Source organism: Pteropus vampyrus, unplaced genomic scaffold, assembly GCF_000151845.1.
Source record: "Pteropus vampyrus isolate Shadow unplaced genomic scaffold, Pvam_2.0 Scaffold315, whole genome shotgun sequence".
In the NCBI taxonomy this organism is placed as follows: Eukaryota; Metazoa; Chordata; class Mammalia; order Chiroptera; family Pteropodidae; genus Pteropus; species Pteropus vampyrus.
In genome coordinates, this window is record NW_011889096.1 from 243698 (window position 1) to 266897 (window position 23200).

The following is a 23200-nucleotide window of genomic DNA, read 5'->3' on the forward strand; positions in this document are numbered from 1 at the left end:
CTCATTGCAAACACTATAGAGGTCAGCGGACAGAATTTGTCGCCCGGAGCATCGTTAATCTGTGTCCGTCTGGTCTTGCCTCATTCCCTACTCCACGTAGAACAGCTCAAGCCCTGTGATGGCAGGTGCCCACGGGGCCAGCCCACGGACACTGCACCCAAACAGGTGCCCATCTCGAATTCTCTCTCTCGCAGCTGGAAAAGGATGCTCGTTCATTATCCCCCAGTCTCTTCCCACAGCCCCCCGCACTGGGCGCAGTAGCCACTTCACCCTCTGTCACCTGTCCGTACTTAAGTGACAGGGACAGGGAGGAAAGGTACTGACGTCTGTGCAGCCGCGAAGAGCTCCCAGACGCGAGGGAAAGGAGGCTGCCATTGCAGGCACCGGGGTGGGCTCCTCGTCACGAAGCGGCTCCCCTGGACCGCAGGCTTTGGCGCTCAGATGCTGGGACAGCTTTGGACATCAGATGGGCCTTATCTACTCTGATCCCTGCCTTATGTCAGCCGAGGCACCGTCTTGCTGGACTAAGCTGGTCTCGCTGTCGAGGCATCTTCTCTTCTTTGCTGGGAACGGTATCTTTGGCCGTCTAGTCACGTGGCGTGTTAGGAAGACATGTGTTCTATGCTCGTGCAAAGTTTATGACAAAGGGCTCATTCACGTAAATGCAGTCTTCCAGGCGGGGCTGTCTGCGTGGGTTTGTATACACAGTAGGCGCCAGTTGGCTTTGTCTCGAAGGATGAGCGAGGATTCGAGGTCCCAGGCAGATGGCGCGGGGTGACTTGGTGTTCAGGTGTCAGGGCTCTTGCGGGTCCAAACGACACGTGTTTTCTTTGCTTTCTAGAGCCATCCGCTGTTTTCGCCCTGACGCCAGCCCCTGTTCCGTGTAGAGCTTTCTCACGCCCCGTCAAACATGGCTTCTTTGAAGCTGAGCCTCTCAGGTGTTTTACACGGAGCTTCTTAGAAGCCCCTGACGTGCCATCGGCCACAGTCCATCTGCCAGCCGCTTCCCATGTAAGCAGCAGGTAAAGCCCAGTGAGCTCTCAGCTCCTAAACTCTGGCCGAGTTTTGATTTTGGTCGACATGTGGCCTGGATGAGGTGGCACCTGTCCAGCTGTTCACTACAGAACCGTTTGCACTTTGCCGAATGCCGCATTTTGCTTTCCCCTTATCGGTGAGAATAAATCACGCTTAACAACCACATTCTTGAGTCAAGCTCTTCCTGAGTGTCGATGGCAACACCTTCCACCTTCTGGTTTCTCCGTGACTCATTTGTTTGTGCCTGAGTCCCCCCTCCCATTTGGGGTGCCACTTCTTAGAGGTATCAAACTGCTTATTTACCCAGAAGTATCTGAGGATGCAAACTTTCCCAAGGGAAGACTGGACAGTACGTTCATGAGCTGATGCTTTGTGTTAAATAAGATTCACTTACCTCAACCAAGGCATGTCCATCGGCTTACCAGATGAGGGAGGATAAAGTTGTGTAAAAACACAGCTAAATTGAGAGGGATTATCAAAAATACTCACTCGGTGGCACAGCGGGGACAAAGCTCATAGAAAGAGAAATAACACCCAAATAAAAGATTATCGAAATATTATAAAATATCAAAAGCATCGGGCGAGACCAAGGTCCAAGAAGGTCTAAATGTTAGCATTATTGATTTACTAGCTTCTGATCAGCGATGGTACATGGATCTCAAAGTATCTTAGGTCTGAAGGCTCTCGACAAGTGTGTTTAACTCACAAGCATTGCCAAAACAGAGTGCACACTCATTTGTCTGCAAACGGGTGAGAATTATCTCAGAGTTCCATGGGGGTCACAGCATTTTGCGGGGTGTGCTTGGGAGGCCAGAGGCCCTTTCTCCAAGCCAACACCTGCAAGGTCCCTGTGCGTCTTCGGTGAAATCATCCTTACATTTCTAAGTCTCGTTCGTGGGCATGTCTGGTGGCGAGCTTCTCCATGGCAAAGGACAGAACGCACCCACCACTTTGGTGTGGGTTGAGGGATCTAAACTTTCCTGCCATTGTGTTAAAAAGACCGTTTAAGATAGAAGGAGAGATTCAGCAGAGCCCACTGGTCGTCTTACTACATCTCTCAGTGCTCAGTAACCGTCTGGCGTAAGCTCCCCAACGTCCCGCGGGCGGATCCCCACAAACAGGCTCCACGAAGGTACAAGCCAATGAGAAGCAGGCGCATCCTTGCCAGAGCTTCCATTTCAGTGGTCCTTTCTGACTTACTTCTCCTCACCTTTGGCTGAAATACCGTACCGGGGGCCTAACAATTCCGGCCACTCGCGTGTCACAAGTATCCGATTCATTCTGATGCAGTTCCTCCTGCGGGGGGAAAGCGTTTTCACTTTCCTGGGCCAGCTACAGCTGGGGCAGACGCCCAGTAAGAAAGGAGGGTGATGACTGTGTCTTTCTTCATCAAGAAGGGACTGGAAATGAGAAGGGAAAAGCCAGCCCGCGTGGCCGATGGAGTTACAATCGGATCCTACTATCCTTTGGGCGTGGCGGATGTCTGCAGCCGAATTTCGTTTTTGAGACATGGATGGAATGGGGTGCTCCGGCTCGTCCTCCAGCTGTGGTTCATTGGACTTGGCTTACGCCTCTTCTCTTAGAATTCTCTCATCCACAGCTGGCTTCCCGTGGCCCTGTGGTCTTCCACTCACCTGGTCTTACAAGCTGTTCCTCTCAAGCAGGGTCCCTTTCGAGATGACCAAACGATGCTTCCTTTAGGGGGACCGCCCTGGCTCCATCATCGGGCTCTCTCTCCAGAAACCCTCCAGCATCTCCAACCTCCACCTCAGTCTTGCCTGTGTCTGATACATCCTGCAGGAGGCTGGTGGCCTGACGGTGGCAGAGCCAGCCACGAGACTCGTGCAGGTCTCACCTGGATGGACTTGTGCCCTCATTAAGGACTGTGTCTCTCCTCTGTGGGAAGTCGGCAATGGCAGGAAGCATTTCTCGTCACAAACAGCAGAGAGAGTGCTGCCAGCATCCATCAGGTGGAGGCCAAGAATGCCGCTAAGCCTCCTGCAAGGCACGGGACAGCCCCCCACAAAGAATTACCCAATTCCAGAAGTCAGCAGTCAAAGCATTGTCCTCGTCGATCATGTGGTTATTCTAGACCATTGCCTCTTAAGCAAGGACAAGTTTGCCTCCAAGGACTCATTTGGCCCTGTCTGGAGACAATTTTTGCTGTCATAACTTGAGGTCAGGGGTGGCATCCAGGGGCTAGACACCAAAGATGCCTCCAATCTTTTCTCTATTCACAGAACAGCCTTCACAATAGAGAATCATCCAGCCACCATGCCACACCAGAGTTCAGGTTAAACAAAAGCCTGGGTTTAGGATTTGGGGACGCTTTCCATCGCCCGCTAAATTGCTCCTAGGAGGCAGCTTTATAAAGAAGTTAAAAAAAAAAAGCGATGAATTTGAAGCCATGCTCCCCGGACCAGCCGGCCCTCCCTGCTCTGCCCATGGTCTTGGCCACGCTCCTTAATCTTTCTGTGCCTCTGAAAACTTCGTTTGTTTGTTTACGTGTCATAATTACGTTGCAGGTATAAATGCAGTTTAGAGACGCGCCTGGCTGAGACTAGGCACTTCAGCAGTGTGATTCTGTGACTGGCGCTCTGTGCTCAGCTTTGGGACATTGGGTGATGCCGAGCTAGCAGGAAAGAGGCCCGTATTAGGGTCCCTCAGGCGAAGTGGCCTCTGTCGGGAGACAGTCCGTCTCTTGCCAAGGATTCCAAGTGGTCGAAATGTATAAACTTCTCTTTTTCTGCCTCTTGTCCCATTTGTGAAACAGAATCAGGTTGCAATGCTGAACGGCAATTAGCATGAAGATTAAACAAGCAGCAAGAAGCCTGGGTCCACGTCACACGTGCCATTCTTACCGTCCTCGTCATTGCTTCCAATTATAACCTGTTGGCGTTATCAGCCACAAGAGGTGTTCCCGTCTCTTCAGGGGTCTTAACCAATGGCTGTGGCATCGTTCACGTGTGTGTATTAGCACGGACGGATATAATCTGTGTCTCCCTTTGAATGTGGCACCCTAAGAAGGGGCCTTCTTTCCTCCTGGGTTAACGAACCAGGGAATTTCAACCCTCACCCGATCGAATTCCATCTTGCTCGTCAGAGAGCACACTAGCTCTTGCGAAGGCCACGCTCGGGGCCATGCAGATCGCTCTCTGCTTCCAGGAACGAACAGGAAGTCAGAAGTTGAGAGGAAGTTTGCCACTCGCCCTGTTTGTATTGATGCAGCCACGAAGGGAGCAGACCGTTGGCACTCCCTCAATGAAACTCCATGTCCCCTAATATCGGTCCCTTGACAAATAAACTCATAAACAAATAACCATTTCCACTTTCTTCCTGTTTTGCTCACATCTGGACGCCACCCTCAGACGGCTGCCAATCTCACAAAGTCACGTATTTTCACGGCCAAAACCTGGGCCCTGGCTTCTGATCCTAGACCTGCCTTGTTGCACGTGTGTTCTTATTGCAAGCCGTGTCTCACACTTGCCGTGTTGGGGAACGGGGAAAGGCAGCAGCAACCCAAATCAACCCAAATCAGCTCACTCTTCTCAAAATAATAAAGAGTGCACGCACACGCACTCACACACACCTGCAGGCACCTGTGGATGTAGAGATTGTACACTTTGCAAACCGAGAAGGCTAAGGGAACCAGGGAGGCTGAATTGTACCCGTAAATCCACTCTGCAGCCGTGTACCTGTGAGCCTGCATTACCTGGCCAGAGGTGAGTGTAGGTTCGGCTCACCTGACGGCAGGTGCCTCTTGGCTAAAGACTCCCCGGCCCTCCTGCCCCTGACCCTGCAGCCATCAAGCTCAATACGATATTTGCTGGTCGTTATGTTTCTTGTCTGTTGAGCCCAAATGCATCGCTCAGGATTCTGCCTCATGCTCAGAGTCTATATTCATACTGGGAGCACCAGAGGTCTTTGCTGAAGACTTGCCCGATGAAAGAATAAACGATCGAGGTACTGAATGCCTGAAAGTGAGAATAAATATGTACACTGTCTCGTCTGGCTTTTATATAGAATCCTGATTCTGCCTCTCTCTATCTGTACATAACTCGTTATGTTACATTCTGTGTAGTTACTTTTTTTCCAACACGTTTACGGTCTACGCCTTGACGTTCCGGTGTGCAGAAATTTCAGCGTGGGGTGAGTAGCCTTGTGATTTTTTTCATTTTTATGCCCAATAGGGCTTCTTCATTCAGAGACTACCGTCCTGTAGTTCTGAAGTATTTCGTTTTGTTTTGTTTTGTTTTGTTTAATTTATGATGATTTCTTCGCATCTGTTTTTTATACTCTCATCTTGGAAAGATCTTCCAAAATCTAGAAGCCAGATATGGGAACTGTTTAATTATTTTTCCAACTTACTTATTTTTATCTTCTTTGCTTTTGCGTGACTTCTAAGAAATTAATTTTCTGTACAGTTAATATATTTTTTAATTTTTTAAATTTTATACATTTTTTAATTTTTAATTTTAATTTTAAAAAATAAATATATTTTTTAATTTTTTGAATTTTATGAAACTTTATAATAAAATAAAATTTTATTCCTTATATTTGAAAACATGTAAAGGCCTTTTCAAGGGTCTTTTTTTCTGACATCACTGTTCGTATAATAGATGCACCATTATCTCTTACTCTCATAATATTCGATATATTTTTAGTGATTATTTGAGATTTAATTTTGTTTCCCTTAGGTCTTTATTTACTCCAGTCTGATGTTCAATTGTTTATTTGTTCGTTTAAAGACTTACTATATCTACACTAATTTCAGATTTATAACAACATTGACAGGAAGGTATAGAAAATTCCCCCGATCCCCACACATGCACAGACTCTCCGTTATCGATGTCACTCACTGGAGTAGCATATTTCTTACCAAAGAGGACCCTACATTGTCCCATCATCCTTCCCCAAACTCCGTAGTTCACGTTAGGATTCTCTCTTGGTCTTGTCCGTTCCGTACATTTTGAAAAATGTCTAATGCCATGGATCCATCATTATGGTGTCACACAGAGGAGTTGAACCGTCTTAAAAATCTTCTGTGCTCTGCCTGCTCACCCTTCCCACACGTAACCCCTGGCGACCACTGATCTTTCACTGTCTCTGTAGTTGTGCCTTTTCCAGAATGTCCCAGAGTTGAGATCCCACAGTGTGTAGCCTTTTTCAGACGAGCTTCTCTCACTGAGAAACACGCGTACTAAGTTTCCTTCGGGACTTTTCCTAGCTTCATGGTTCATTTCTTTTTAGCGCTGAATGATATCCGGGTGTCTGCATGAACCACAGTTTATCCATCCATTCACCTACTGAAAAACAATGGCAAATATTTTAATAAGTACATGTAAAATATCGAAGGTATATGAGTGCCGTTACATAATTAGGCGGATATAATTTAGCGAGCACGTCAGAAATTATATATCCTAAAAGAGAGTGATTATATACAAATGAGTCCCTTCAGAGGCAAGACATTAATTGCAGTATAGTAACATGGGCGTGAGCTTTGTTTGTTTCTGCTCACTTTTCTGAGCCCATAGTAATTTATTTTCATTGTTTTGCTATGAGGTAACCCTTAATCCTTAAGAAAGGGTTTATATTAGGAAACAGCCAGCTTTCCAGAAGGAACGTCCGTGACCACATTGCATAATGCAGTTTTAATTCAAAAACAAGACACGGCTATAAATAAATAGAAGCTGGATTCAACGAACGCTTAAGGCACAAGGAAATGAGAAAGTCAAATGCTCTGAGCCACCTCTCCGGCTTTCCAGACTGACTAAAGAACGGCATTTGTTTGCAGCTGTGATTCTCACCGTGCTTATTTTTGGAAAGCTCATTCGGTAGCCTCGCCTCTTACCGGTCTGTCGAATGAAATGGTCCCTAAATTTTCGATGCATCTGCAGAGTGATTTTATCCAGTTTTGCAGTCACTGGTAACTAGGGAAGGTGACTGCTCAATGTTAAAACCTAGGTAATCTGCTTTTTATTGAATCCTAGCTTTTTTTTTTCTTTTCAAAGGTGCCTTTGAATAATAAAAAAATTTATGATGTCGTTTTCGTAGGAATAACTCTGAATACTTCATGTGGCTAGATAAACTGCTAAAGATACAGTATGAATTGCTGTAGACTTTTAGAGAGTCCTAATAAATTTCCTGATTGCAGGCATGCAATCAGGAAAACAGAAGAAAAATTGTCACATGAGCCACAGACAGTGCCCTAGACGTGAGTATGCCCGAGGTGTAAGGACAGACCGTTCCGTTTACGTGAAGTTTGATGACGGAAATGCGTAGATTGGGAGCTGTGTGTCAGCTGCCAGTCTTGCAAGCAAATGTGCAAATTCTGGGGTACCAGAGGCTTCCTGCACACTTTTCCGATTTTCTGGCAGGTGGCAGACAGAGTGGCCATTTCGCGTTTTCGCCATTTACATCCCTACCTCCCCAGTGATGCAGTGTGTTTCTAATGCTATTTTCTTCAATGGCCAGATGGACAATTCATCAGAAGCTACGCATCCTGGGGTCACAGGAAGTAACGCAGTAGCCGCCCGAGGTAAATGGGTCCACGCGCATGCCACAATTAGTTTTACACTAATTTTAAAATAGACCAACTCTACCGGAAGTGTCACACACAGAAAAAAAAGTTCATACAGCATCATCACTGTGCAGTGCAGTGTGAAAATACAAAGCACATATTCTCGTATCCACCAATCAGGTCGAGGAATAGAATGTCACATCGTCATGGAACCACCTGTTGTTTCCTTCCCTGCCCAGGTGATGACCATTATTCCGACTTTTATACAAATCACTTCCTGGTTTCCTTTCCATTTTTCCCACCAAATCCCATAGTTAACTTTTACTTGTTCAGGGACTATAAATGAATGGAACTTTGCATTCTTTTCGTGCATAATTGTATTTTTAAAATCCATACGTGTTGTTTTATGTAGATCTGTTTTCACTCATTTTAATTCCTACAAAGTATTCCATTCCATGCATCTGTCAGAATGTATTTGTCCATTCTGTTGTTAATAGAATATGAGTTATTTCCAGCCTTGTCTATACAAACTTTGGTCTTAAAACAATTCTTGGAAATACATCTTCATTTCTCACAAGCCTGGGTTTTCTGAGGCATATGCCCATTACAAAATGGCTGATTTAAATCTTTAGTTCTAGTTTTGATAAGACTGAGCTGTTTTCTGATACAGGAAGTAATGTTTTCACCAGTAGAGTGAAATCTGCACCAATATTTGGTTGTGTCAAAACCATATATTCTTTTTCCCAACCTAGGGAGGGGTAAAAATGGAAACATGTTTTGTTTTTTGATTTACCATTTCTTGGTGTTGAGGCATTTCCATATATCTGTTGGCCATTTGTCCTGACAGGGCATTTGGTCCTGTCCAAACTGTCCATTGAGACATTTGGCTCATGATAGTATTTTTTTAAGATATTCATCCTGTAAACCAAAATTACAAATAAGCATTATGGGCTATTCGAATTCAGGGATGTTTTCTAAGCATGGACGTTTTGCTCAGAACCCAATGTTTGCTCTTGACCGTTTATATATATTTCCTGTTTGCTGAAGTGTCTTTCTTTTATCAGTTTTTCTATTGAATTGTCTGTCATTTTCTTATTGACTAATTTCCTTTAGAGTGCTTCAACAATTATATATGTGGCCAATATCTTCTATCCTCTGGCTGCATTTTGCTGTCTTTAGTAGTTTCTTTTCATGAGCTAAAGTTCTTAGAATTAGTTTGTTGACTTTACCATAATTTGCTTTAGGATTTACTGCTTTTGGAGTTTTGTTTAAGGAGTATTTTCGGACTCAAATCTATGAACGTACTTTCTATAGTACCCTCAAAAACTTATTTTTGTCTTTGATATTAAAAGTCAACATGGAGTTGCTATTTTTTTCTATTGTGTGAGTAATGAGTTCACTTATTCTTCTGTATAGATTACTAAACATTTATGGAAGAAAAAACCTTTATCCCATTTTGTTAAAGCTCTGTTTGTTTGTTTGTCTCTCTTCGTGCCGATACCATATTTTCTTAACCATTATATTTTATAATAATTCACGATAGATGGTATAATAAGTTTTCTCTGCTTGTTCCTCTTTAAAAGAATCTTTGCATTTTTATGTGAACTTTAGAATCTCCCCCTGGGAAAAGAAAAGAAATAAATACCTGATTTTTAATTAAGAATTTAATTAATGTCTCGGCCAGATCAGGCTTATTGTTTGGGATTTTCTACTTACGCATTCATACCATCTGTGAGTCAAAACAATTCTGACACTTCCTTTTCCAGCTTAATACGTGTTTATTTTTCTCACCCTGCCGCGGTCACCAAGACCACAAGTGCGATGTCAGATAGAAACAAAGATTTGGGTCTTTCCCTTTTTGCATCTGGGTCTAAAGACCAAATTGCCAGCATTTAAACAACTGGGCGCTCTCCACCAAAAGTTTTTACTTGAGAATTTTTATCGAAGAAAGGCATTTTCTTCTTTCTATATTTCTTCGCTAAAATCTTTGTGTATGAATGTTGACTTTGACGATCATTTTTCTAATTGCAATGAATTGGTCATATTATTTTCTTTATTCTGTTCCTCTATTGATTTTCTCTGCTATATATCTGTATCCCGCTGTATAATACATAGACCACATAGAAGATCTATTTATTCTCATGTTAGTAATACAACTTTGCATGTTAGCACGAAACCAACTTAGCTGTGGTGTATCCTTATGCTTCTCGTATGTTGCTGAATATTGGTTTACGAGTGACTTGCCTGATCAGTTTTTTAACCCTATTCCTTGCTGGCTCTGGGCGCATGTGCGCTGTCATCCTTTCCGTATGCTCTCTTGAAAAGTTTATGGTTGAGACTGTTTCTTCATTAATGTTTTCCAGAACTGAGAAGCACAGCTATTTCTGCACTGAGTTTTTTTCGTGACATGAGTTTTGATACCTAACTTGGTATCTTAAATTGTTATTTACTTTTGAGTCCCTTTTGTCATGCTACGTTTTTCTAGAAATCTCTCCATTTCTTTTTTCTTCTTTTTTTTCTTTTTAAAAAATTTGCAAGTACAGTCGACATTCAGTATTATTTTATCTTAGTTTGAGGTGTCCGGCATCGTGGTTAGACACTTATATAACTTACAAAGTGATCCTTTCGATTAGACTTACGACCCACAGGGCACTACACATAGTTATTACATTATTAGTGATGTTCTCTTTTTTTTAATTCACTTTATTTGATGACACTTTACAACAAGCCAACTTTGGGTTTTAGTCTTCCCTCTACCGTATCTCGATTTAATTTTTCATTAATTAACTACTCTCATCTTCATTATTTCCTTCTCAATCTTACTGTTGTTTTACTATCTCCTTGAAATAGGAGCCTATTTCATTAATTTTCAAACATCCTCAGTTTTTAAGGTGTTAACATAAACCCGTAAATACATTAGCTGCATTCCACAAACTGATTAAGAGATACTTTTGTTGTTATTCAGATAAAATACTTCATAATTCCTATTATGAGTCTTTCTTTGACTCTTGAATTTTTCAGAGGGAATTATTTTATTTCCAAATATACATACATATTTTTTTTCTAGTTACATTTTTATTTTGTTCATTTCTTGTCGGTGGGCTTTCCATCCTTGAGAAAAGTGTTTCTTTTGTAGTAGTGGGCGGCAATATTCTAAAGACGTCTAATAACTCGCTTTGTTGAATTATGTTCACATATTCTATATTTTTTGATAGTCTGCATGTTCTGTCGGTTACCAAAATAAGCCTTTGTAATTTCCCATGTGGTTATGGATTTTCTCATCTCTCTCTATTCTTCTAAACTTTTCTGCATTTTAGATACTTATTAATGTAGTGGATGATATTTAGACTTTTCATTAGTTTGTGGCAAATTGAATTTCTTACCGTAATGAAGTGATCTTCTTTATTTAGGTTAGTTCTTTATGCTTTAATGCCTTTTTGGCTTGATATTAATATTGTCATATTTTTGTTGCTATTTCTATTGTGTATCATTTCCATGTTTTTCTTCTAGTCTTTCTGCTGACCCATGTTTTGACTGTCTTTTGTATGTAAAATATATTAGGATCTGATAAGTTTTGCTTTAACCTGTCGAGCCACTTATATTTAATATTTGCTATATCTGTGTTTAAGTCTTCTATCCTAAGTTTGTGCTTTTATTAGCATACTACTTCTATTTTTTCCTCTTCTTTCTTGCTTCCCTGCGAATTGCCTGTTTTAATTTTTTTAATCTTTTCATTGCTTAGCTTCTCCCTCCTCGGCTACATTAGATATTAAAACATTTTACCTGTAACTTTTTCAAAGAGGATGCTAGAAATTACAATGTAGATCTTTAACAGAATCACTAATTTAAATGAACACAATTTCCACTTTTCTGAAACTACTACATAATTAGTATATTTTAGCTCCATATTCATCCATCTAACTTACCTGTTAATACTGGCATTTGAATTTCTAATGTATTTTTTAAGGAAACTCATGAGAAATATGTCTGCATATTTAATTTAGTCAACATGAATTTCGATTTCTCCCAGTGACATCAATTTATTTCTTCTTCATGACTTCTTGTACCTGTAACTTTTATCTGTGATCGTGCTCCTAAGAACATCTGATGATGAGCTAAAATACATTTTCAGAGCATGTGAGTGGTTGAAAACCTCAGCTTTTCTAAAAACATCTTTATGATACCCTCTTCTTGAAGAATACTCTTGCTGAATTTTAATTTGCTATTATTTTTTTTTTCAGCCATCAGATAAATCATTCTCCTATTCTCCGGATTCTTGCTGGAAAGAATTTAGCTGTCCGTTGAAGAGTTACTACTTTAAGAATAATTCATGGTCTAGATATCGATCCTCTGGGTCTTTTGAACAATATTTGCCCTTGAGTTTCTGCAGATTTAACGTGATGCAACTCAGTACTGAGTTCTCTTCATTTCTCTCCTTAGAATTCTTTAATCGCTTTCAACTTTTACCATGGTGTTTTTCTTAGGTTCGGGGAATGCTTAGTCGTTACCTCTTCAAACATTACAGTTGTAGTTTCTTGTCTTCGGTGAATAGTCTAATTGCATATAATTTTATCCCCGTGACCCTATCTACATCCTTTGTTTTGTATTTTTATCCAATTTTCTTTTTAGGCTTCATTCTGGATTATTCCCCCCCACCCCAATCTATATTCTACATCACTAATTCTCTCTTCTTCTGTATCTAATGTGTGGTTAAACCAATGCGTTACGTTCATAATATTGTTACATATTTTCTTCTAGACTTAATTTTGGTTCCTTCTTATGATTTGCATACTTTTGAAATTTTCAATTTTGTATGTTCTTGACTATATTCTCCCTAGTTATTTTTGAAGTCTGCATCTCGTATTGTCATTATGTCAGCCCCCCATGGGTTTGTTTCTCTTTACTGTTTCTTGAGCTCGTCCACTAATATCTTCATATTCTGAGTATTCTGATGATGCATATCTTAGAAATTCTCATTTTGTTTTTTCGATTTCTCTTTTCTTTAGTCTCTGTTTGTAAAAAATCTTTCCATGATACCTTCTTGGTCGTTTTTTCTCACCCTTCCTCAAGTTCACTCAATTTCTCTCAAGCTTTATCTAATCTACCCTTAAATTGACATATTCGTCTTCTTCTTTTTCTTTCTATTTTCATTCCTCTAATCTTCTGATCTAGAATTTCTGTTTGGTTTCTCGCTCTCGGCAGACCTTTTCAATTTTTTCAAGTCCTTTGAATATTCTTCAAAAAATTGGGTTATCATGTATGTCTGATAGGATACTATCTTAATTTGGGGAAGGTCTCTTTCCAGTAACTATTATTTCCGCTGAGTCCTACCTAGTCACTTTCTGTTTCTTTCTTTATGTGCTTAGTCATTTTCTTCCAGACTAGTCATGGTATTTGAAGAGAAGATATTTACAGTAACGAATTGGCACTTGGGTGAATAGAATCTTCCTTCAGGGCAAACAAGCTATGGACACTACAATTCAAGGTTGGGTCATCCATCAAGAGCTGCTATTCTCTGAGTGGCTTAGATATGGTGCAGGTGGCCATGAGTTCTTGCAAGCCTGAACTTCCTTTTGTTTCTTAATTGTCCTGGGGGCGAAACCCGTGGACGAAGGGAAATGCAAGGGGGAATTTATCAGATTGCACAGCTACAAGGGAGACTGAGGTGTGACATTTACCCCCTAATACAGCAGATCCTTCCAGAATGGAAAATGCCCAAGGGCAAAAGCCGCCTACCTACAAAATCACTTTTTATCAGTTCCGGTGTTATAATCTCTAAGTATGATTTTAGCTTGAATTTTAAGATGTCTTTAATCATGCAAATTTTAATTTGTTTCCAATAAGGGGGCTGGTTCGAATGACCTCGTCTATTACTACAAGATGTAAATGTCTGATTTATTCTCATTTCAACACAAACGAGAAGGTAGGAGGAACCAATTTACCGAGATAATGCAAAATATTGTATTAGAGCTGTATTCTCTTAAGAACGGTTCAGAATTCAGAGAATTAGTATATTATTTTCCAGGCATTAAATAGGCAATCTTATTCCTAACAACTCAAACTTCAAAGAAATTTTAGACAGTTCGTCATCATTTAACAAGACAGCACATGCAACTTGAATTTTAATTAGGATTTATATTACTGCTAGAGTTATGGATGAGAAGATATTTTTATTAACATTTCTCTGTGAAACACTGAGTCATACTCTTGATTGTTCACAAGTTTCTTTAGACTTTCAATCACTACGTGAGTGTTTCCTAGGAAATATGAGTTTGGCTATTTTTGTTTATTTGAGAATGTTTCATATTTTAAAATATAAGATTAAAAGCCAGTTTAGGAATAAACTCATGGAGTGTTTTAAATAGAAATCACTCAAGCCGGTGTTTCATTTAAAATTCACATATTTAAATTTTCTCATCAAAATGCTCTCAATTATATTTGCATAATGTTATGTACATTCATTGACCTTAGAGACTAATGACAGAGTTATTGCCAGCTGTTCATAAGTGTGTCTGAATTAAATCTATCACATGGCAATAATAAATGCTACTTAGCACAGTTACTGTGAGAAATAAATGAGATACTGCCTGCGAAGGACCTAGCCAGCTTCTTTGTATGTATTAATTACTCAATAAATAATAGTCCTCGTGATTATAGAGCTAGCCATCGGTTCCCCTAGCAGTGAATTTATGTTTGAAATCCTGGCACAGTGTAAAAAAATAATGGTATATTTTATGCCAAAATTAAAATTTCTTGGGATATTAAAATTATTTCATTTTTCTAAGAATGCAAATTAGGATTTTATATTGATCATTTTGAATATTTGACTGTCCTTGGAACCCTTCCATAATTTAGTTCCCTTACTTGTAGTGCAAACCAAATTAAAGTTTTCAGTATCGCGTATGTTTTACCAGCAGGGAATTCGCGTTCAGCAGAAGCAAAACACATACGACAAATGCACATGCACAGACGCATAAAACTGTACACTCGCTCGATGGAGCAAGATGTGAACCTTCATCCGATATTCAATGAAAAGGAGAGGAAAGAAGGATGTTATCAGAGAGTTAAATAATTTTTGAAATGTTCGTATTTCTCCAAGCCTCACAGTACAGCACTTTCCAACCATCTGTAATGGATAATTGTTTTTTTGTTGTGGTTCGTTTACTTCCAATCCATCACAGGAAGGTACTTTGATATATGGTTGATAAATCCTCACCAAACACGTGCACGTCTGTGCATTGAAAAGCATGCCATCGATGAGGGACCTTAATGAACACATAAGGCTCGTGCGTGTGGATATACATACATATGTATGTATGTATATGTATGTATATAGATATATGTGTATATATATATATATATCTCCTCTTTATGAGAACACTCTGGGTGACTCCATTTTAAGAAATTCATTTGTCCTGAACAGTACTATTAGATTAAAAAAAAATTGATAGAATTTCGTGAAATAGCTCTTTTTCCTATTAAATTCTGGCTTACAATGTGACAGGTCAATTAGATGGGCACTCAGTATGCCTGACTCAATGTCACATTGTTTATTTCCTATATTCTTTTTTTTATTTTTAAAGAGAGGTGATCAAAATGGATAAGAAAAGCAGGTACTCTCCAACTTAGCTAAAAACAAGGCTAGTTGCATCATAAAATTTCCACTAAGTAAAATATTCTTGGGGAAAACAAAGGAGAGAGTCAACTAAATGGAATTGTCTAACCGGCACTGTGTGTCTTTGAAAATGATTCTTCTTCAGTCCGCCATGACGTCGTCTTTGTGATCCGTGTGGACATCCTTCAGCAGGAATCTGCAGAGCAGCTGCTTCGTAGGAGAGCCGCTCGGCAGGCGTTATAGACGGAATGTTTCTGAATTATAAAACCCAATGCGATGGCATCAGGAGGTGGGGCCTTTAGGTGATAAGGTCGTGAGGGATCAGCGCCCTCATAAAGGAACTCTTCTACCATGCAAGGACTCAGAGAAGTCGGTCATCTATGAACCAGGGAGGGGGACCTCAGCAGACATGGAATCTGCTAGTGCCTGGACCCCAGATGTCCAGACTTCAGAACTGTGAGAAATAAGTGTGTGTTGCTTTTAAGCGACTCAGTCTGCGATGTTCAGTGATGGCAGCCTGAGCAGACTTAAGACCCAGCTATTTGCCTGTAGATGGGTCTCTGAGAAGGTGCTTGGGACACGTGACGGGAGAGCAAGGCCAACTTGGAACCAGCAACAGCAATGTGCATGGTACAAAGTAGTCCTTGATCTCCTTTCAGTGGATCTCCGGGTCCAACACCGTCTCTGTCCATTGGTGGTACCCAGCCATCGAGGAGAAAGGGTCGATCCTTGAAATCAACCACTTTGTGCAGTGATGAGAACATTGTGCCTGGTGTTCTGTTTTCTTTCGTTTCGTTCCGTTTTTGAGCCGCATCTGCGTAAATCTGTGGTAGGGTTTGTTAACCGAGCTGCTATGGGCATTTTGGGGCCGTTGCAGATGATTCTCTGTGGTGGGGGCCGTCCTCCTCAGTGTAGGGGAATGAGAAGCCTTCTGGGCCCCCACCCCCGAGCTTGTCGGTAGGACCTCCACACCGATTCTTCCCCGAGTTTGTAATAATCAAAAATTTCTCTAGACGATATCGGATTTCCCGGGGGAGACAGGAAGCTATGCAGCTTCAATAAAATGATTTATACTACTTTTTATGTGACAAAAATTAACATTGAACTGACATTGAATTAACAGTGATTATTTCTAGCCTAAAATTACATAAGGTGCACTCTAAAACAAGGTAGAGTCATTTAAGTAGATAAATATTCTTAAATGCTAAATCTGGATTGCACCCTGAAAATGCACTTGATTTTCCTTACCAGATTTCCTATTTTGTGAGCATTTTTTAACATCATGAAAAAATGGAATTTGGCATGCTGTCGAGAGTAAGCTTGATTGATTATAAGAGTTGTTTATTTCCTTTCAAACCTCAGTTATATATATTCATTGAAGACATTTTAAATGAAATGGATTTAGAGGTTTGTTTACTGATAGTCCTCCTCCTATTCATGAGAAAGACGAGAGGCAGTGCTGTGGACAGATTTTATAAATATTTGCATACCACAGGCAAGTGAGAAAACCGAAGTTTTATGAAATTGTTCATCTTTCTATTATTATGAGGGGCAAAACACACACTCAAAACAATTCTCCCACAGGGCCTGTTTTCATATAACCAGAGGGCCAGGAAGCATGAAGAGATTTTGCTATTTTTCTGTTTCTTTCTTAGAGGCCATGGAGACTTAGAATGAAGTACCTTAAGCATCCTCATGATCTCGAAAGCCGAAATCATTCGCGAAGTATAAAATAAAATATTGAGATTAGAGGTGATCCACTCTGTTCCACGTGGAAATGGTCTAATACAGCAAAGCAGCCATGAAAGGGGCCTGTTTTATTTGTTTATTTTTGAGAACAAGAAAAGAGCAGAAAAACGCATTCACGGAAGCGTCAGAATCCTGACTATATATTACTCCATCTCGAAAGATGAGTTAGATGATTTCACAGCAGGAGAGACTCAGATTTGCAATAAAAAGTTTGATGAGTTACAAAATGAGTTTTCTCTGTCATACAATTTCACAGAATGAGAGGCGTGACGAACCCAAACCTTTCTATTTTTCTTGTTGTTTACTCATTTGGCTCGATCGCTACCTCAGCCTTTACAGCTTTGAATCTGCAGTCTCAACGTGGTGGCCTTCGGTAACGAGGAGAGATAGTCAATTTGGTTAGTGTCATCTTATGGAATTTGAAATAGAGCGTCGTAAAAGTAGACTGCATCTCGGTGGGAAACGTGATAATTTTTAACCTCAAGGCGTTTTCCTACCAGAAGCAGCTCTGGCTTTGAAATGACACAGTAATCCATAGATGTTCCTTTGTGCATACTGGAGTTTTCAGTTGCCAGTCTTTGTGTCTTTTGCCAACAGGCGTTCCCCGAGGGACTTTTCAGTTGTGGGCTCAGAGACGTGTCTGCAGTTGGCTCCGTGCTTGGGTGCAGTGAGCTCGAAGAAGAGGGAAGGGGGAACGTAGTGACTTTGTGTTTCGGAAGTCTTTGTTGCTTTGGTTGGAGTTTTGCCCTAATATATATTTAATTTCAATGAAACCATGAAGGTTCAACTAAGAACTAGAAAATAGCAGGCTTTTTCTTTAAACATACAACCCTTTTTACCTTTTCCAAGCAATTTATAGGATACAAGACTAAAAATATACTTAGTCTCCCTAAACAGTCCTGTAACATTGAGTGTCCCCGAGACCAGGGATGATAATAATAATGGCGTCTACACCTTTCAGTAAATTCTAATAAATCCATTTCGTAAAACATCCGTGCAGTGTTTCGAGGCGTCTAGACGCATTGGTGGTCTGTCCCCAGAAATGTTTCTTTTCTTCTCTTGTGAATTTCAGATGGCATCTACTCAGCTTCATTGTTTAAACTCTCGACCCACTGTATTCTCCAGAAGAATATTCAAATTATCATAGCATCACTCAGTGTGACTTGGGAAGGAGAGAACTCTCATTTTCCCTCTAAACCCATGGTTTCTCTTTCCTCCAAGACTAGAATGTCTTTCTTCACACATTTCCTGAGTTTGGGTTGAACGCTAATTAGTCTTTGACACGTTCTTACTCAAATCTGTGCCTTCTGCTGCCTCCCCAGATGTGTTCCAGATATTCCGATCCCAACTAGTCTTCATTTAACAGGCCCAGGTGTTTGTTTTTATTTCCGAAAAGGTAATGGCGCCTGTCGGCAAGAAATTCAGCATCACGAAAACCATACAGAAAAGCATCTGCCTGTACCCCAACATGCCTTTTGCTCACTTCTCTCAGAAATCTCTGTTTTTTTTGTCTAGAGGAACTTTCTGGAAATACAGGTGTCTACACAGCATTTAAATGCCCATCCAATTAATACATCATCACTTACATTTTTTTTTCACGCTGAACAACGTAAAATCGAGATTTGCCTGTTTTGACATATGAGTCTACCCCATTTTCAGAAAGGTTTGTGACAGTCCAGTGCGTGGACACGTGTAAGTCATTGACCGGCTGCCATGGTGGGCATCTAGGTTGTTTGCAAACGCTGGCCATAAAACATGCTGCAGTAAGAACAGTCATCATGTCTCTTTGAGTAGGGTTTGGATTTTGTACCCAATTTTAAATTTACATAGATGCTGGAATGTCAAGTTCAAGAGGTTTAATCAGTCTGGCTTCTAACCACAACCTATGAAAGTACATCTTGGCCACTCTTGTCAATACAGGGTATTAGAAAACATGTGATTTGTGTCTATTCCAAGTCAGCACATTTTCTGTAAATATTTTAGACTTGCGGGCCATAAGGCTTCTGTCCCAGCTGTCCATATCTGCCATTGGTAGTGTGACAGGAGCCATAGATCATTGAAAAAGAATGGATATGTTCGAACAGATCTTCATTTCCAAAAGCAGGTGGCAGACAAGACGTGGCTTTTGAACCATAGTTTGGTGGCTCCTGCTCCATCCAGGAAATCAATAATAATTTTTAATTTGTTACTTTTGTGTGAGTTTAAAATCCATTTTGGTATCACTTTCTGATAACCATATTCTTTGTTCATTTTTCATAATATAATTGAACTCTTATCAGTTTGTGGGTGCTCTTTATATATTTGAAACCCAATCATTTTCATATATGCTGAAAATTTAATGATGGCTTATCTTGGGTGTTATAATAGCTGACACCCCTATAAATTCCTATTTTACAAAGAACTAAGTAAAAATCATCTTACGCCCCTTTGGTTTGTGGCATTTGCTCTTAAAAACAATTGCACCTCATATTGGTGTTCGGTTTTACAGTTTTCTTAGGATTTTCAACCAATCGTGTTTTCTGTGATTCCTATAAACTTATTTTGAAATATATTCTAATTCAGCAAATGAAGAGCTCAGGTTCAGAAATATTTAGCTGCCCTAGTGACATTATAGGTCATAAGCATAGCGCTAACACTCTCACGCGATTCAGACCTCAGTTCTAGGGTCTTCTACTTCCTGTGCCTCTGAGCTGTGGCTGCCCGTTGCCATAGGGATTAAAATCGTACCCAAAAAATCACACATCCTTCTCTCTCAGAGTTACACCTTAACTCCACCCATGGAGATACAGTCCAGAACAGATCCTGTCTTCTTCCCAAGCCAGCTCTTCAAAGTGTTCTCTTCAAAGTTTCATTTTCTTCTGCTTACCTGCCCTGCTGTGTGATGTCACAATGGAGCTTGACACGAAGTTAGGAACACTTGTGGACATGGTTACCAAACACAGACACGACTTCACTCTCTCATACAGAAGTGAGGTTTTGTAAGTTTCTCAGCCTGACCCTGAGATGACCAACCATGGATGTCGGCAGCCATGAGGACCCCTTCTAGGTGCTTCCATGAGTATTTGGTATACCTCCCATTCATGTACGTGAAGACTCATTGATGAGAATCACATATTCGAGTTTCCCGAGAATGGGCAGTAGATACCGTGGGCTAACTTCCACATTAACTTTATTCATTTCCCATTAATGTTAATACTTTGCCAAATTTCTTTTTAATGTGGACAGAAGATAGTTTACTAAATCCTACATTAACTGTTAATTTTCCATTAATGTTAATATTTGCCAAGTTTTGTTTTCTATGATTAGTAAAAGAGTACTATTTAAATACATGGTATTAACTTTCACATTACGTTTGTATATTAAACACTTCCATCATCGATTCGATAGCGTTTATTTAGGCAATACAATGCTCCGGATGACCATTATCGAAAAGCTGTTTCAAATTGCTCTCAGAGCAGAAATCAATTAATTACTCTTAAGGATGAGCTCGCATCTGGCAGAGGGGAAAAACATTAAAATTAAAAAGAAAAAAAAAAACTTAAAGCTCCACTCTCGAAGGAATGTCCTACTAAGAATGGTCTCTGCTGCCAGGGCACGCATCGTGATTCAGATAATATCTTCACCCCTGCGACCCAGAATGGAGCATGTTGCACACACAGTAGGGAGGCTGTGTTTAAAGCCCCATTCTGTCTTAATTTCCCTCAAAGCCTATTGAGTGTGACCGTGCAAATCATGCCCAAACGAGGGTGTGGGGAGTGGAGATGAAACCGATTCAAGAAACGTGTCATCCCCTGTGCCAAACGAAGACCATCCCTTAGGGAAAGGACGGATAGGTCTCGAGCGTCGGCGTCACCACCTGTGCCCTCGCCAGTCGCTGAATGAACATCGACCTCCCGAAAGCATTTCTCAGCAGCGGCAATGGCGGGGCATCGTCCACGGATCCGTTGCGAATTGATGCCTCTAATCAGAAGTCGTTTCGCATTCAGAGAGGACGGGCTGATTCGCACGCACGGCCGCAGGTTCCTTGCAGCTGACGAAAAAGGGGACAGTCACACATCATTGCAGAGCATGGCAAAGGCAAAGTCGGGGTTTTGGTAAGACTCGGTGGATGTGATCTGCCATGAAGCTCCTTCGACCTGTACCCGAAGCTCCGTGGCTGGTCTGCAGAGCAAGGAGTGAGGCACGGATGGGGTCTGGGTTACTGCACTCTCCGGGGGCTGATCCGCTGGAGGGTACCTTGGATTATGTCCCTGTCCCACGCAGAGGTTCTTTACCTGGAAAAGGAGAACGCTTCTCTACTGAGATATTCTGATCTGCTGAACAAGACGAACAGTTCAGATGTCTAGGCAGCAGTGACTTGAGGAACTAGACAAGACACAGAGTTATGAGGTGATTTGCCTAATATTTGAGAGAGCTGAGCTAAGACTCTGCCTGGCCTATCGGATCTTCTGTAATTATTCCCAATAACTATTAATTATTCCTCCTAATTGGGCTTTCTCTGTACCATTTTAACTACTATTTGTGCAGCATGATCCGTAGCTGGACAAACGGTAGTTAGGATGGTACGAGAAGGATCCCTATGTTGGAAGAAGATGAACTTGAACTAGATCTAGGGTCCTTTGCCATATTAAAAGTCTTTAAGTACAGGCCTTTCATCTCAAATGTTGTTCTCATTACTGCCAGTCACACTGATTGACGGTGGAGTCAAGGTGTGGCCTCACCTTCTAAAGGTTGAAAGCTACAGTCGAAAGCAGAGACTTCTGGGTAGGTGAGAGACACACGCATTATTAGATGTTCACGTATCATTCAGAGTAAACTCGCAAGGTGAGAACAGTGCTTTTCTTATGATAGAGATGAGGACTCTGACTGTTAGATCCCGGGAAAAGAAAGAAAAAAAAAATCCCTAAAAAGAGAGAATGTCATAAATTGCTTGCGGGATGGAATAAGATGGTTACCGATAGCCGAGGACGCAACTCCATGACGAAGAGTGGGAGAAAGTCTACCCAGAAAGCTAGGTTGGACGTGGAAGAGGGTCCAGGAGCAGATGCTTTGATCCCCGGAGTGAAGAAGTCGCTTTGAGGTCACTGGGAGGACGATCTGCTCCCAGCATTCACACCGGTGCCTGGAGAGGCGTTCGGGACGGCCACTCATCTTCTCTCTTGATCTTGCCCATCGTGTGAAATCACTGCACGTGATCCCTGAGCTGACACCCACGACCGAGCTGGCTCTGCTCAGTCGTGGGGGATGGAGCCACAGGAGACATCCACAAAAGCTCGAGCATCTGAGTGGAGGAGGTTCCTCATGGCACGCTCTGTGGTGGTGACCTTGCTACATCAAGAAAGGCACGTTCCCTCGTCACCTCTGCGTGCCTCCCAATTTCAGGCACTGGATCCTAAAAGATGGAGAACAATGTAGCCATTAAAAAGGCACATTTTTAAAACCAGACAATATTCCTTGTGGGTTGTTGGGAACTCAAACTTCATAAACTCTTCAGGGACAGTTACGACTACCCAGATGCATGAATTCATTCGTATGGCTGATTTTCCCTTCAAACGGGTTGCAGTTGTGTGCGTAGACGTGGTTTATCTGCCAACAGTCACAGTTGTAAGAGAGGAAAACCTTTTTTTTTTTTTTTTTTTTTTACCCTCCAAAGACCCTGGTTGGGTCTGAAAACGAAACCAGCAGAGACAAACGAGAAAAACACATAGATTTGTTTAGTGTAAGTTTTACTGTCCCAAGGAAATGAAGACAGAAAGAAACCATGGGACTTGAGTGTTTTCATGCCGGGTTTGATGGAGAGAGGGCAGTCGTGGAGGCATGTGACAGGATGGGACGCAGCAGGACAAGGTGGTGAACTTAGCAAGGCCTGAGTGTTAGGACATTTCTCGGACATGAGGCTGTTCCGTTCCTCTGGGTATAAGGAGGCTGCGTCTCACATGAGGCTCTTATGACCTGCCTCAGGGGAGAAGGGGTCACGGGAAGAGGTCAGGGGGACCCTCCTGTTTCCCCTACTTTCTCCAAACGCTTCAGCTGAAAATATTCGGCATGCCAAGGTGCCACGTTTTGGCGTAGCATTTCCTGGGCCCTGTCACCATCAAAGATGACGCAACCAGATCCACTTGGTACAAACAAGAGGAAGACAGTATGAGGACATAAAGGGGAATTGGAAATACACGCGGCCGCGTTTAAACCGTGTGTTTGATGGAGGAAATAGGGAGGAAGTTCGCCTTCCCACTCAGTGTGTTTTCTACCTTTTAATGTTCATTTAGAATGTCACTTCC

General features: G+C 41.4%; 1 protein-coding gene and 1 long non-coding RNA gene across 2 annotated transcripts in view; both read left to right on the forward strand.

Annotated features, from left to right (window-relative positions):
- LOC105303749 (neuroligin-4, X-linked) overlaps positions 1 to 23200 on the forward strand; it is a 285691-nt gene that overhangs the window by 199275 nt on the left and 63216 nt on the right. The gene's annotated exons all lie outside the window — the stretch shown is intronic.
- LOC111730462 lies at positions 7 to 3425 on the forward strand. Its single transcript, XR_002776702.1, has 2 exons — positions 7 to 2167; positions 2374 to 3425. It is a non-coding gene; the product is annotated as an uncharacterized LOC111730462 (long non-coding RNA).